Genomic DNA, 16,748 nt, shown 5'->3' on the forward strand with positions numbered 1-16,748 from the left:
ATGGCGCTCCTAACCCCACCTTTTACCACTGACAGCGAAAGGGAATCTAAAACTGGAACTGGACAATGTCCTTGACTCTCATCCACAACTGAATGAGAAACACAAGTGCCATGTCCTATTGGAACATCTCAAGCTCCCTGAAGCACAGAGGATTGGCCAGTCCTACCATCATCACCCATCAACTTACACAGCTAGCATTCAGGCACTCCAGCTCCAGTATGGCCAACCTCATTAGCTTGCTCAAAGTGAGATTGCCACCATCCTCACGGCCCAAGATGTGAAGATTTGTGACTCTCAGGGGTTCCAGAGCTTCGCTCTACGAGTCCATCTGCTGGTAAACATGCCGCTATCCTTGGAAGGTCCTTCTGGCGATGAGTTGAACTGCTGTTCCCATGTTGACAGACTTCTCTAAAAGCTGCCAAAGTATCGCAGAGACAGCATCATAGAGTTCCTACAGCTCAAGGTAAGCTACACTCAACAAACCTCAATCCCTACAACCTGCAAAACCTGTCAAGGTGGCTTCAAGACAAGGCAGCAGTAGTGAATCTAAACCAAAATAGTCCAGCGCTACCATAAAGTACCGGCACAGAGAGCGGCAATACCCCAGTTCCAAGGGTCAGACCACCAACATCTACCATGGTGCAGAACCCCCTAAATCCTGGAGTGCACAGCCCACTTGATTAGCGGTACTTCCTGCTACTGAAACCAGTAAGAGGTCCATTTTATAGACTGACTCTTCTGCAACAGAAATGAACACTTAATCACCAGGTGCCTGGAAATCAAGGAAGAGTCCAAGAGCAAGAGAGGAGTGGATAAAAGATGGCGTTGCTGGAGGTGTGGCCGTGCCCACCATGTCTAAAGAGTGTACACTGAAGAAGCCATGTTACGATTGTGGTGGGATACACCGAATACCGGATGAGGTGCTTCCACGGTTGGCCCAGCAAAAACCCTCTACTTTCCCAATCAAATTCTCCAATGGCAGAGTGTACCTCAACCATTCCAACCAGGTTAGTCGTGTTCTCCTGAAGGTGGTTCCAGTGCTCTTGAGAAATGGCTCCAAGTCACTTATGCCATTCTGGACTATGGAGCCGACAGAACAATGTGAGTTTTCAGACCACCCACCCACACACACACACACACACACACACACACACACACACACACACACACACACACACACCATGAAATCTATCACCTCCCTCGCCTGTCTATTGATGTCCAACACAGCACACCTCCATAAAAAGCATTGACTCTGGAGGCTAATGCTAAACGTTTTTTAAATTAGTCTGGCTGCCTCCCTATCTGACTTGTGCCACCCTATGGAGGGTGTCTGTCTGCCACCTTTCTCACGCCTTCAACCACTCTCCATCTGCCTCTCTCTCCTAAACAGTGTGCTTGTGTGTGTGTTGGTGTCTGTGTGGTGTCGGTATCTGTGTGGTGTGTGTGCAGCAATACCAACACAGCAGAGGTAGATTCACACCCTTCCTTACTAAAATGTCCTCTGCAAAGAAAATATTTTTTTTTCCAATTAAAACTCTCCTGCATGTGAAATAGTTCAATCAACACCTTTACTTTTTTGATTATAAAGGGTCATTCTCTATTAATTTCATGTGTTGGGCCATGTTTGTAAATATCTACTGTTTAAATAGACTCTTAGATTAGTTGAAGCTATAGTCTTTTCACAGCTAAATAATTCATTCACTTCACTATCAATTACTCTAGTGAATGCTTCTGTCTTTGCATGGCACACTGACTTGCACTGACATTGATTGGAACGTGCACATGTAGTAGTTACGCAGAGCATACGAGTCATTTATACTACAGTGACAGTCCCAGATGCATCGCCAGGTAACACGGCAGGATGGAGCAATATGAGGAGAGGGAAGGGGGAGAAAGGCAATAGAAGTAGAGAGTGTTGGAGGACAGTGAGAGGAAAGGAGGATGGAATGAGAGGGCGTGAATAAGGTTAGATGAAGAGGAAGACCAAGAGTGAGGGTGGGGAGAGAGGGAGGTTACAAAGAAAGGGGAAAGCGGGGTGAGAGAGAGAGAGAGAGAGAGAGAGAGAGAGAGAGAGAGAGAGAGAGAGAGAGAGAGAGAGAGAGAGAGAGAGAGAGAGAGAGAGAGAGAGAGAGAGAGAGAGAGAGAGAGAGAGAGAGAGAGAGAGAGAGAGAGAGAGAGAGAGAGAGAGAGAGAACAATGCATGCAGGACAGAATTAGGCCAATATCCACTAATAATAAAAACTCATAAAAGGGCAATTCAGTTTTGGAAACATCTAAAATACAGTGACCCCCTCTCAGACTCCCTCTCGTATTCATTGACCTGGCCAAGACTTTCGACTCTGTCAATCACCACATCCTCATCGGCAGACTCAATAGCCTCGGTTTCTCAAATGATTGCCTCGCCTGGTTCACCAACTACTTCTCTGATAGAGTTCAGTGTGTCAAATCGGAGGGCCTGTTGTCCGGGACTCTGGCAGTCTCTATGGGGGTGCCACAGGGTTCAATTCTTGGGCCGACTCTCTTCTCTGTATACATCAATGATGTCGCTCTTGCTGCTGGTGAGTCTCTGATCCACCTCTACGCAGACGACACCATTCTGTATACTTCTGGCCCTTCTTTGGACACTGTGTTATCATCCCTCCAGACAAGCTTCAATGCCATACAACTCTCATTCCATGGCCTCCAACTGCTCTTAAATGCAAGTAAAACTAAATGCATGCTCTTCAACCGATCGATGCCCACAAACCTGCCCCCCGCCCAGCATCACTACTCTGGACGGTTCTGACCTAGAATATGTGGACAACTACAAATACCTAGGTGTCTGGTTAGACTGTAAACTCTCCTTCCAGACTCACATCAAACATCTCCAATCCAAAGTTAAATCTAGAATTGGCTTCCTATTTCACAACAAAGCCTCCTTCACTCATGCTGCCAAACAGAACCCCGTAAAACTGACTATCCTACCGGTCCTTGACTTCGGCGATGTCATTTACAAAGTAGCCTCCAATACACTACTCAATAAATTGGATGCAGTCTATCACAGTGCCATCCGTTTTGTCACCAAAGCCCCATATACTACCCACCACTGCGACCTGTACGCTCTCGTTGGCTGGCCCTCGCTTTATACTCGTCGCCAAACCCACTGGCTCCAGGTCATCTACAAGACCCTGCTAGGTAAAGTCCCCCCTTATCTCAGCTCGCTGGTCACCATAGCAGCACCCACCTGTAGCATGCGCTCCAGCAGTTGTATCTCTCTGGTCACCCCCAAAGCTAAATCCTCCTTTGGCCGTCTCTCCTTCCAGTTCTCTGCTGCCAATGACTGGAACGAACTACAAAAATTTCTGAAACTGGAAACACTTATCTCCCTCACTAGCTTTAAGCACCAGCTGTCAGAGCAGCTCACAGATTACTGCACCTGTACATAGCCCATCTATAATTTAGCCCAAACAACTACCTCTTCCCCTACTGTATTTATTTATTTTGCTCCTTTGCACCCCATTACTTATATTTCTACCTTGCACATTCTTCCACTGCAAATCTACCATTCCAGTGTTTTACTTGCTATATTGTATTTACTTCGCCACCATGGCATTTTTTTGCCTTTACCTCCCTTATCTCACCTCATTTGCTCACATTGTATATAGACTTATTTTTCTACTGTATTATTGACTGTATGTTTGTTTTACTCCATGTATAACTCTGTGTTATTGTATGTGTCGAACTGCTTTGCTTTATCTTGGCCAGGTCGCAATTGTAAATTAGAACTTGATCTCAACTTGCCTACCTGGTTAAATAAAGGTGAAATAAAAATAAAATAAATAAATATAATTACCAAGCCCTGCAATGCCAAGAGCTGAGCAATGAAAAGAGTCCCCTCATCCAGCTGGTCCTGGGGCTGAGTTCACAAACTTGTTCTGCTAACACACTGAAGCTTCGGGACCAGAACATCCAATCAATCAGAATAAACCAAATTACAACACAGTCAAAACAAAACTACATTGCTTATTGGGAAACACAAGCACTGTCACGCCCTGACCTTAGAGAGCTTTTTATGTCTCTATTTTGGTTTGGTCAGGGTGTGATTTGGGTGGGCATTCTATGTTCATATTTCTATGTGTTGTATTTCTTTGTTTTGGCCGGGTATGGTTCGCAATCAGGGACAGCTGTCTATCGTTGTCTCTGATTGGGAACCATACTTAGGTAGCCTTTTCCCACCTTTGTTCTGTGGGTAGTTGTTTTCTGTTTAGTGTTCAGCACCTGACAGGACTGTTTCGGTTTCATTTCTCACTTTGAACACTAGAACAAAATAACAGTGTAAATAAAAATCATGACCACTTACCACGCTGCGCTTTGGTCTGATCCTTCCTCTTCAGACGACGACACCCGTTACAAGCACAAACACAAAGCAAAATGCAGTGCTATCTGGCCCTAAATCGTCAGTACACCGTGGCTAAATATTTGACCATGGTTACTGATCAAAACCTTAGAAAAACCTTAACAAAGTACAGGCTCAGTGAGCACAGTCTTGCCATTGAGAAGGGTAGACACAGGAAAACCTGGCTCCCTGTAGAGGAAAGGCTGTGCAACCACTGCACAACAGCAGAACCTGAGACAGAGCTGCATTTCCTGACAAAATGTGAAAAATATAAAACAATTAGAGAGTGTCATTTCCCCAAATTTTAAACCCTTATTCAAGGTTTCAAAGACTCTCTGATGAGAGTAGGCTACCCGTACTGTTGGGGGAGGACGCAGAGAGCTGTGGGTTGGCAGCGCACTACATTGCTGCCTGCCATAAGTTGAGGGACAGTGTCTGACAGTGGGAGAGAGTGGGAGAGAGTGGGAGAGAGAGTGAGGATGGGGAGGAGAGAGAGGCAGTAGACAGAGGATAGAGAGGGGGGAAAGAGAGGGGGAGCTGCATTTCAACCTGCCCTGTAATGGGAGTGATTAAGGGGGTGCAGGCACTGGGAGGCGAGGCAGAGATGATTTCATTCTGCACTATGAAAGCTAATCATTTTTTTGTGAGGGAGCACAGATCACCCTCTGCTACTGCCACACACACCATCACAACAACACACTGCCACACACACCATCCCAACAGCACACTGCCACACACACCATCACAACAACACACTGCCACACACACCATCACAACAGCACACTGCCACACACACCATCACAACAGCACACTGCCACACACACCATCACAACAACACACTGCCACACACACCATCCCAACAGCACACTGCCACACACACCATCCCAACAGCACACTGCCACACACACCATCCCAACAGCACACTGCCACACACACCATCACAACAACACACTGCCACACACACACCATCACAACAACACACTGCCACACACACCATCCCAACAGCACACTGCCACACACACCATCACAACAACACACTGCCACACACACCATCACAACAGCACACTGCCACACACACCATCACAACAGCACACTGCCACACACACCATCCCAACAGCACACTGCCACACACACCATCACAACAACACACTGCCACACACACCATCACAACAACACACTGCCACACACACCATCACAACAGCACACTGCCACACACACCATCACAACAGCACACTGCCACACACACCATCACAACAGCACACTGCCACACACACCATCACAACAACACACTGCCACACACACCATCACAACAACACACTGCCACACACACCATCACAACAACACACTGCCACACACACCATCACAACAGCACACTGCTACACACACCATCACAACAACACACTGCTACACACACCATCACAACAACACACTGCCACACCTAACAGACTTCAGCTTGGGTGGGCTAGTGAGGGTGTGTGTGTATGTCTGTATGTGCTCTATATGTGATGGTATGAAAGCACGGAAGGGAGTTACTGAGAAGGGAACGTGCATCGTAAGGTGTATGTGGCCGCGTGTGTGTCTTTGTCTATGTATGTTGACATGGCAGCACATTTTATGCACCTACCCACGGCCCACTGTGCATCTGTTTAAATCGGAAAAGGTTAAGCGTGGTTTACCCAAAATAACACAGGCTTTAATTATACAGAGATGTGGCTAAACAAACGCCTTCTCCGTAGATCAGGAGGGAAAGTACCAGGGAAAGGCATGAAATCCAGCATGGCATGACAAGCGGGCGAGTACAGCTTACTCATTCTAAAGGTCAAGGTGTGTGTGTGTGTGTGTGTGTGTGTGTGTGTGTGTGTGTGTGTGTGTGTGTGTGTGTGTGTGTGTGTGTGTGTGTGTGTGTGTGTGTGTGTGTGTGTGTGTGTGTGTGTGTGTGTGTGTGTGTGTGTGTGTGTCTGATTACAGGTCCTAACCTGCTCTGCTAATGGTAATCACATTACAAAAGAGCTGCATTCAGTGTGTCACTATCTATGACACCAGCGCACTAAGCAGCACTGCTCAAATGGATAGAAACTAATACCTCAATTAATTTTGAATGGCAAACCCATGAAGACTATGATATATGATTGAGACAGGATATATCCTATTTAGAACCTGTCTGTATACTTGTTTCTATCCTCATTTCATTACCTCTCACAGGTGGTGATGCAGCAAGCTGCTAAAGTGTGATGATTCAAAATGTCTGTTTGCCAGAAATCCTAGCAGAAACGACTGCTGAGAAATTGGTTTCTAAGGCTGTGATTATACAGACGTTCCAATTCTGATCTTTTTTCCCACTAATTGGTCTTTTGACCAATCAGACCAGCTCTTGCTGCCAATAATTAAGCAAAAGGTGAGAATTGGGCTGCTTGTGTAAACACAGCCTAATGGTTGTGGAGGAGCTCTAGCTCTCAATACTAGGCTGTGAGACACAGTCAATATAGTGCGTTTAATAGTATAGGCTGCAATCCAAGATAGTGATGGTAATACTATGCATACAGACGCATGGTTCCTTCTCTGAAGCCATTCTAGCAGGGGCTAGTCATAGTCTCCATGGGTACTTTTCCTAGTCTACATGGGTAGTTCCCCTAGTCTCCAAGGGTATTTCTCCTAGTCTCCATGGGTACTTCTCCTAGTCTCCATGGGTACTTCTCCTAGTCTCCATGGGTACTTCTCCTAGTCTCCAAGGGTACTTCTTCTAGTCTCCATGGGTACTTCTCCTAGTCTACATGGGTAGTTCCCCTAGTCTCCAAGGGTATTTCTCCTAGTCTCCATGGGTACTTCTCCTAGTCTCCATGGGTACTTCTCCTTGTCTCCATGGGTACTTCTCCTAGTCTACATGGGTACTTCTCCTAGTCTACATGGGTACTTCCCCTAGTCTCCAAGGGTACTTCTCCTAGTCTCCAAGGGTACTTCTCCTAGTCTCCAAGGGTACTTCTCCTAGTCTCCATGGGTACTTCTCCTTGTCTCCATGGGTACTTCTCCTAGTCTACATGGGTACTTCTCCTAGTCTACATGGGTACTTCCCCTAGTCTCCAAGGGTACTTCTCCTAGTCTCCAAGGGTACTTCTCCTAGTCTCCAAGGGTACTTCTCCTAGTCTCCATGGGTACTTCTCCTAGTCTCCATGGGTACTTCTCCTAGTCTACATGGGTACTTCTCCTAGTCTACTTCTCCTAGTCTACAAGGGTACTTCTCCTAGTCTCCAAGGGTACTTCTCCTAGTCTACATGGGTACTTCTCCTAGTCTCCATGGGTACTTATCCTAGTCTACATGGGTACTTCTCCTAGTCTACATGGGTACTTATCCTAGTCTCCAAAGGTACTTCTCCTAGTCTCCAAGGGTACTTCTCCTAGTCTCCAAAGGTACTTATCCTAGTCTCCAAGGGTACCTCTCCTAGTCTACATGGGTACATCTAGTCTACATGGGTACTTCTCCTAGTCTCCATTGGTACTTCTCCTAGTCTCCAAGGGTACTTCGCCTAGTCTCCAAAGGTACTTATCCTAGTCTCCAAGGGTACTTCTCCTAGTCTACATGTAAACTTCTCCTAATCTACATGTGTACTTCTCCTAGTCTACATGTGTACTTCTCCTAATCTACATGGGTACTTCTAGTCTACATGGGTACTTCTAGTCTACATGGGTACTTCTAGTCTTCATGGGCACTTTTAGTCTACATGGGTACTTCTAGTCTTCATGGGTACTTTTAGTCTACATTGGGTACTTTTAGTCTACAAGGGTACTTCTAGTCTTCATGGGTACTTCTAGTCTTCATGGGTACGTTTAGTCTACATGGGTACTTATCCTAGTCTACATGGGTACTTATCCTAGTCTACATGGGTACTTATCCTAGTCTCCAAAGGTACTTCTCCTAGTCTCCAAGGGTACTTCTCCTAGTCTCCAAAGGTACTTCTCCTAGTCTCCAAGGGTACTTCTCCTAGTCTACATGGGTACTTCTCCTAGTCTCCATTGGTACTTCTCCTAGTCTCCAAGGGTACTTCGCCTAGTCTCCAAAGGTACTTATCCTAGTCTCCAAAGGTACTTATCCTAGTCTCCAAGGGTACTTCTCCTAGTCTACATGTGTACTTCTCCTAATCTACATGTGTACTTCTCCTAGTCTACATGTGTACTTCTCCTAATCTACATGGGTACTTCTAGTCTACATGGATACTTCTAGTCTACATGGGTACTTCTAGTCTTCATGGGTACTTTTAGTCTACATGGGTACTTTTAGTCTACATTGGGTACTTTTAGTCTACATGGGTACTTCTAGTCTTCATGGGTACTTCTAGTCTTCATGGGTATGTTTAGTCTACATGGGTACTTATCCTAGTCTACATGGGTACTTATCCTAGTCTCCAAAGGTACTTCTCCTAGTCTCCAAGGGTACTTCTCCTAGTCTCCAAAGGTACTTATCCTAGTCTCCAAGGGTACTTCTCCTAGTCTACATGGGTACTTCTAGTCTACATGGGTACTTCTCCTAGTCTCCATTGGTACTTCTCCTAGTCTCCAAGGGTACTTCGCCTAGTCTCCAAAGGTACTTATCCTAGTCTAAATGGGTACTTCTAGTCTCCAAGGGTACTTCTCCTAGTCTACATGGGTACTTCTAGTCTACATGGGTACTTCTCCTAGTCTCCAAGGGTACTTCTCCTAGTCTACATGGGTACTTCTAGTCTACATGTGTACTTCTCCTAGTCTACATGGGTACTTCTCCTAGTCTACATGGGTACTTCTAGTCTACCTGGGTACTTTTAGTCTACATGGGTACTTTTAGTCTACATGGGTACTTCTAGTCTACATGGGTACTTCTAGTCTTCATGGGTACTTTTAGTCTACATGGGTACTTCTAGTCTTCATGGGTACTTTTAGTCTACATGGGTACTTTTAGTTTACATGGGTACTTCTAGTCTTCATGTGTACTTTTAGTCTACATGGGTACTTTTAGTCTACATGGGTACTTCTCCTAGTCTACATGGGTACTTCTAGTCTTCATGGGTACTTTTAGTCTACATGGGTACTTTTAGTCTACATGGGTACTTTTAGTCTACATGGGTACTTCTAGTCTACATGGGTACTTTTAGTCTACATGGGTACTTTTATTCTACATGGGTACTTTTAGTCTACATGGGTACTTCTCCTAGTCTACATGGGTACTTCTCCTAGTCTACATGGGTACTTCTAGTCTTCATGGGTACTTCTAGTCTACATGGGTACTTCTAGTCTACATGGGTACTTTTAGTCTACATGGGTACTTCTCCTAGTCTACATGGGTACTTCTCCTAGTCTACATGGATACTTTTAGTCTACATGGGTACTTCTAGTCTACATGGGTACTTTTAGTCTATATGGGTACTTCTAGTCTTCATGGGTACTTCTAGTCTTCATGGGTACTTCTAGTCTTCATGGGTACTTCCAGAGTAAAGTTGGCAGATAAACAGTTCCTATGCTTTCTAGTCTGGTAGGACTGATCTGAAGAAGATTGTATTGTTGATTCCTAAGAGGTGTTATGCTTGATCTTAACATGTCATTGTGATAACAGTGATCCAAGGGATTTAGATGTGATAACTCATTCTCAAATCCTGTTGAATTAAGAATGGCATGAAGTTGATTGGGATGTTCAATAACAGTTCATATAGGCCTACAAAAAGCAGTGAATAGAATGTATCTAATCAATGCAGTATTATATAGGGTGTTCATCCATAAAATTCTTATTTCATTCAATGGTTATAAAAATATATTAATTCAATAGAGAATTGCATCAAAATAACAATAATCCAAACCCTATGTCTCCATATATGGTTCACAAGTTACAGAGTATTTAGTCAGAGAATGTAGCATGATTTGAGTGAATAGAATGTCATTATGGCCATGGTCAATACAACTCCTCCACTTCTCCGCGGGCAGAACGGCACTAACTTCCACCGTCAACCGACAAGTTAGCTAGTGGCTGCAGGTTCCTGTGTGATAACGTTTATTTTTTATTTTTATGAAATCCACAGAATACCAAACAAAATTGGTCTATATATTTATTAATTTACAAAGCTAGCAGACTGAATATTAATATCTACCCCCCCGAAGACAATCTGTTCCAGTTTTCATGGTGTACTTTCAGTCAGTCCCTTTAAATCGCCAGTGAAACAGCCCCTCTCAACGTCGATTGACAATGTTAGAGGAATAGAAACCCACGGATCTGGTGATGAAAATCACGAGGTTATCAAGTTGATTTTGATTGGTCCAAACCGCGGAAACACCTCCAAATGTTACCACCTCCCAACACTGAAAAATAGAAGAGATACAACCAAGAGCTGGGCAGTTTAAACTATAGTAGCAATGGACACAACAAACTAACATTCTTATTTAATCAACACTGTTAAGTACATGCTAGCAGATACCCATAGACTTCCAGTCATTGTGCTAACGCTAATTAGCATTTGCTCGGGAAACTACCTCTAACTTCCTTCATACTGGACACAGAGACATAAAAATAGTATTCACAAGTTTATCTGACTCTGGGGGGGAATATAAAGGTTCTCATTGACAAAATTACAAAGTATCCCTTTAAGGGATAATATTGTAGAGAACAATCTAATGATTAGTTGAATGTGGTTCATAGTGACATCTGGCAAAGAAAATTACATTTAGACAGTAATTTAGTAGGGCCCTCTTGAATTTGCCCCGTATTTCCCTACATTCTAGAGTGAACACCCTACATTATAGCTAAATGAATGTGTGTGGGCAACAGCACTGTATTATATTCCACAATGCTTCATTCTAACTGGCTGTTGGGTGCAGTCTGGTCTTGGCAGGCATTATCGTGGGCTGATTAGGTGGAATGAAGTCCAAGCGTGGCGAGAGAGTATCGGGAGCGTCAGTTGCCCACGCTGTAGTGCCCCAGGCTGCCAAGTGCATATCAGGAAGCAACAACACTGGCTACACTGATCATTGATCAACCCTAGAGGCCGCAGGCGGGTGCCCCTCTCTCCTCATTCACACTGCACTGAGCTCAGAGAATCTACTTTCGCTCCAATACAGGTCCAAGGTATATCCATGTTTATGTGTGAATCAAGTCTTTGTTTCTGTCACTTGTTTCTTTGTATTTGTCTCAGTATCTATCGCTGTCTGTCTCTGCCCTCTATCAGACCCTTTCTGTTTCTGTCTGCCTGTGGCTCACCTCCATCTCGTTTTGAAACTGGCAAACAGGTGGCAGCACAGTTGCACTTTACACTATAACAATCAAACACATTCAATAATCGGAGTTTTCGGAACCTGAAGGCTTTCAAAACAAGACTTTTCTAAAATTGATGTGCCACAAAGATATTGCTGAGGGCACCACAATAAAAGCACACTGACACATTTTACAGCCTGAATCCATGTCCTCAGCAATTGCTGTGACATGTCCAGGGTAAAACACTGGAACAGGTGGAGGTTTAATGGTCAGTCTGGTTGCAGCACTCCCACTAACGTGATCTTCTTCCCTACCCCCATCTCACCTGGACGTTTCTTCCATTTTGATTAATGGATCGTTTAGGCTAACGACCATATAAATGGCACACGCAGCACTCCGGGTGTAATCGGTAAATGGTGGGAACAGGGAGAGAGCACTTTGGTAAATGCGATCCCAAAAGGTATGACTGATGACTGGCCGCCATGGGGGCTCAAATCCAGAGCCCTCAGCACGATGGCACCTTAGGCTATTAACACCTGCCACATGGGGTTTCATTCCTCCATCTTGGGTCATTATTGCATCTCCCCTATGGCCCCCATACACCCTGTGCAACTCACAGTGAGGCTGGGGACACCTTGGATTGTTAGGGCCCGTCTAAAATGGATGTTTCACTCCTAACACCAGTAAGTGTCAAATGAATCCTATTCCTGTTAGCTCATCAACACTTCCATTGAAGATCCAGCGAGACAGAGGATATGGTACAGGAATAACTGCTGTAGGGCTATGCAGTCAGGCAGACATACAGTACAAGAGACATGACATATGATGAGTAGAAATCCTGTTAGTCTGGTCTGGGGAACAAGTCAGTGTCAGAGTGTGGTAATTACATTGATGGCTAGGAACACATTCCTCGACTTCCAGTGAAGTATGAGTCCATTGATTTAATAGTCTGGACAGGAGTATGCACACACACATGCACACCCTGTTGTGTCTGGCGGTAGATCAGTGGGCTGGCCCGTCATAGAGAACCTACGGCTTCGGGCCCAGAGCTGTAATCACTGTGTATTGTCTAGAGGGAAGATTGAAGGGTGCTGAAAGTGCAGCCAAGCACAGAATGGATTCACCAGCCATCAACACTCCCTGAATCAAACACACACTCTAGCATTTATTTCTCTCTTTATTTCTCTCTTTCTCTCTCTCTCTCTTTATTTCTCTCTTTCTCTCTCTCTCTCTCTCTCTCTCTCTCTCTCTCTCTCTCTCTCTCTCTCTCTCTCTCTCTTTATTTCTCTCTCTCTCTTTATTTCTCTCTCTCTCTTTATTTCTCTCTCTCTCTCTCTCTCTCTTTATTTCTCTTTCTCTTTCTCTCTCTCTCTTTATTTCTCTCTCTCTCTCTCTTTATTTCTCTCTCTCTCTCTCTCTCTCTCTCTCTCTCTCTAGTAACAGGCGTTTGCAAATTCAGCCAACTGCACTCTGTCTCCTTACACTCTCTATAACGGGGGAAGAGACACAAACACAGAACACTTTTATGTGTAACTTCCAAACATCAATTAATATCAGATAAGAGGGATAATAACCACAAGGTCAGGTTATCATAGTGGGCCAAAGATGAGTTCTAACACATCAAACACTTGCATAGCTTATAAGAAACACATCAAACAGTATTAGCTTCAGAGAAGGAAACACGGTGCACAAAGGTGTATGCAAATTGGGACAGATTACAGAAACTCAATGAGACTAAACGCAACTGCGAAGAGACTTCAAAGAGTGTCTCTAAATTGTGGCTTGGGCAGAATGTTAACTAGCCCAATCTTGGAGCACTCAAACACTGCACGGTGAAAGAAAGACAAGAAACAATGAAATAGAATCAGAAAATATGAACTTGAAGAGAGAGATTTGTGTCTCTGATTGATGTCCTTATGCGTGTGTGCGTGCATGTGTGTGTGTGTTTGACAAGTAGATAATATTTTAAATTGCTTTGGAAATGTAACCCTATATTTCCCATGCCAATGATGCCCTTTTGAACGTAATTGAATTAATAAAATAGAAAATAAGAGAGAGAAGTGGAGAGAGCGCTTCTTAACTTCAGCACCAAGGTCAGCTCTCCTTTGACGGTTGAGTCTTATTAGTCTTTCACTAAACCAAACAACACTTCAACTGGCCCTTTGCTCTGGAGAAACTTTACCAATACAACTACACTGAACAAAAATATAAACACAACATGCAAAGTGTTGGTCCCATGTTTCATGAGCTGAAAAAAAAAATCTGACATTTTCTAAATGCCAAAAAGCTTATTTCTTTCAAACGTTGAGCATACATGTGTTTACATCCCTGTTAGTCAGCATTTCTGCTTTGCCAAGATAATCCACCTGACAGGTGTGGCATATCCAGAAGTGGATTAAACATCAGCATTACACAGGTGCACCTTGTGCTGGGGACAATTAAAGGACACTTTAAAACGTGCAGTTTTGTCACACAACACAATACCACAGATGTCTCAAGTTGGGGGAGCGTGCAATTGGCATTCTGACTGAAGGAATGTCCACCAGATCTGTTGCCAGAGAACTGAATGTTAATTTCTCTACCATATCCAACTTCGTTTTACAGAATTTGGCAGTACATCTAACCGGCCTCACAACTGCAGACCATGTGTAACCACGCCTGCCCATGAACTCCACATCCGGCTACCTCGCGGTGGGATTGTCCGAGTGGGGGTGGGGTGGGAGTGCTGAGGAGTATTTCTGTCTGTAATAAAGCCCTTTTGTGGGGAAAAATTGATACTGATTGGCTGGACCTAGCTCCCCAGTGGGTGGGCCTGCCTGCCAAGTGAGTGGGCCTATACCCTCCCAGGCCAACCCATGGCTGCACCCCTGCCCAGTCATGTAAAATCGATAGATTAGAGCCTAATTTATTTATTTAAATTGACTGAATTCCTTATATAAACTATAACTCTGTAAAATCTGTGAAATTGTTGTATTTATATTTTTATTCAGTATAGTTCTCACTCACACTGGACTCAGTCCTTGGTGCTGAAGTGGGGTCTCTCTCTCTCCCCCTCTATCCCTTCATTGATATTTGCATTCCAGGCGTAGTGATGATGACCTTACTGGGCTAATTCTGAATATTCGAGGGGCATCAAGATACAGACAGGTACCTCACTCTTACTCTGTATTCTTTCTCAAACACAAGCTTACACGCAAACAAGAACAGGAACAAAACTATTTGAAGGAAAGGGTCCCACAACTAGAACTGTTTCTCTTCAGTTCTCCCAACAATCTAATTCTAAGGAATGTATTTAGTGTCACTCGTCAGCAAGACTCTTAATAAAGTGCACAGATGGTGTCCTCTCCCCCTTGCCTGTATGGTGTCACTGAGACACCCCCACGCAGCATGGACCCGGTGCTACTGTGCCAAAGGGCCTGTCTCCGCCATGGCCCCTCATTACAATGCAAAAGTCATCAGCAGCAACAATGACGGGGAAAAGGAGAGAGAACATCACAGCTGCTCTCACGCTTAATCTACTTAAAAATTGGCATCAATGTAAAACATGCAAATGTACAGTGGGGCTCGGGGAGACGGGGAGAGACGGCAGAAAAGGAACTAATTCACGGCATAAAACGCTGTCAAGCCAGCCGAAATGAAATAGAAAAGTACTTCCCAGCCTCCCTCTCGCCTCGCACATTCCCAGTTCCCACCTTCTCCATCGCACGTATAATTTGACTGCAAATTCATTTCCTCATGAGGCCTAATCTCCGGGCCTAGCCGCCGAACTCCCCTTTCCCTCTCTCGGCTAATTGAGTTTCCCTTCCGTAAAAGCACTAGTCCCATTAGCATGTTTGTTATCCTGGACTGGCTTCCTTTTTTGTGCTGTGAAACACACTTTCAGCTGTAATTAAAGGTCCTGAAAAAAGTTTATTTCCTCTCTGAGTCACAGAGAGGAAATCTCCTGCGAGTGACTTGCACTGAGACTCTCTAGGATTTGAAAATTTGAGAGCTGGATCCAATGAAAGGATTTGATTTCACAGAGCCGACATTTGCTAACAAAGCTAAGATAATTCATGGGCTATTCGCTCAGGGTCTCTCAATGACAAAATGACTTCTAACTTAAGAGTTAAAGCTGTAAAGGAAAACAAAATATAATTTTTTCAACACAAAGACAGACTTCCTCTTAGCTATGTTGGTTATAGCAACTAGGCTCTGTGTCATACGTTACATTAAAGTACACCCCTTAGCGTATACACTCAGTAGCCGGTTTATTAGGTACACCCCGTTCACGAAAATTGTTCGCTCTTACAGACAGTAGGCCATGGCCGTGGCTTGCTATATAAATCAGGCAGACAGGCATCGAGGCATTCAGTTACTGTTCAATTGAACGTTAGAATGGGAAAAACTAGTGACCAAAGCAACTCTGAGCATGGTATGATTGTCGGTGCCAGGTGCACCGGTTCCATTATCTCAGAAATGGCTGGCCTCCTGGGCTTTTCATGCACAACAGTCTCTAGGATTTACTGAGAATGGTGCAACAAACAAAAAACATCCAGTCAGCTGCAGGGAGAATAGTAAGAATCAAGCAAGCTAACAGGTGACCCACAAACAGACAAATAACGCTGCAGTACAACAGTGGTGTGCAGAACGATATCGCACAGTGCACAACTCGTTGATCCTTGTCACGGATGGGCTACTGCAGATGACCACACCAGGTTCCACTCCTATCAGCTAAAAACAAGAAGAATCTAGTCCAGTGGGCACGCGATCACCAACACTTGAGGAGTGGAAAAACATTGCCTGGCCCAACGAATCCCGGTTCCTGTTGCGTCATGCTGATGGCAGAGTCAGGATTTGGCGTAAGCAGCATGAGTCCATGGCCCCACCCTACCTGTTGTCAATGGTACAGGCTGGTGGCGCTGGTGTAATGGTGTGGGGAATGTTTTTCTTGCACACGTTAGGTCCCTTGATACCAATTGAGCAACGTTTCCATGCCCCGTAGAATTCAGGCTGTTCTGGAGGCAAAGGAGGGTCCGACCCAGTACTAGATGGGGATGCCTAATAAACTGGCCACTGAGTGTAGAGAAGGTGGTGTGAGGGTGATAAGGTATGTAGTCAAGAGCAAGAGGTTAGCTGTCCAAGGTTAATGTCTCACATTTCTACAGTGGCCAGTCAGTCTCTTCCAGT

General features: G+C 44.6%; 1 protein-coding gene across 1 annotated transcript in view; it reads right to left on the bottom strand.

Moving 5' to 3' along the window:
• LOC129818467 (astrotactin-2-like) overlaps positions 1–16,748 on the bottom strand; it is a 433,204-nt gene that overhangs the window by 271,738 nt on the left and 144,718 nt on the right. The window lies entirely within an intron of this gene.

This window comes from Salvelinus fontinalis, chromosome 21, assembly GCF_029448725.1.
Source record: "Salvelinus fontinalis isolate EN_2023a chromosome 21, ASM2944872v1, whole genome shotgun sequence".
Taxonomy (NCBI): domain Eukaryota; kingdom Metazoa; phylum Chordata; class Actinopteri; order Salmoniformes; family Salmonidae; genus Salvelinus; species Salvelinus fontinalis.